The sequence below is a fragment of the Echinops telfairi genome, unplaced genomic scaffold (assembly GCF_000313985.2).
Source record: "Echinops telfairi isolate 266 unplaced genomic scaffold, ASM31398v2 ScPeMD7_4;HRSCAF=17, whole genome shotgun sequence".
Classification (NCBI taxonomy): domain Eukaryota; kingdom Metazoa; phylum Chordata; class Mammalia; order Afrosoricida; family Tenrecidae; genus Echinops; species Echinops telfairi.
The window spans coordinates 1,945,045-1,945,558 of NW_022103900.1; the positions used below are offsets into that span (position 1 = coordinate 1,945,045).

The 514-nt window shown below is 46.5% G+C and overlaps 1 pseudogene; it reads left to right on the plus strand.

Annotated features, from left to right (window-relative positions):
- Positions 1 to 425: 425 nt before the first annotated feature.
- LOC115872337 overlaps positions 426 to 514 on the plus strand; it is a 1,959-nt pseudogene continuing 1,870 nt past the window's right edge.

The window sequence follows — 514 nt, forward strand, 5'->3', positions numbered from 1 at the left end:
TGAGGTAGCAATGAAAATCATTTTATGGTTGGGGGGTCCCCACCACATGAGGCACTGTATGACCGGGTGGCGGCTGTGGGAAGGTGCAGAACCCCTGCTCTAGAGAGTATGAAGTAAGATGCATGTTCTACATACAGTGGCATCATCGTTGTTACACGGCTCCAAGCTCGAACTTTCCAATACTCGGACAGCACAGTTCGAAAAAATAATCTGCTCGGTGTTTGTAACTCTGCTCGGTAGTCAAACTGAAAATCCGACCTGAAAAATCCTGTGCAGGTGGAGAGTGAGCCACGGTCTCATCTCACCTTGAACTCGAAGGGGGGGACACTTCAGTCTAAGGACTGCTCTTGCTCAGACAACATACAGTGCTTGTGTAAGTGCGTTCAAATGTTCATCATTGTGCTTTTGTGTAAAATATCGTAATCATGGCTCCAAAGAAAGTTAGTGATGCCAGCAGTAAAGCTCAGAGGAAAACTGGGAGAACCACACGAGGGTTAAAGAAGGAAAGAAATTG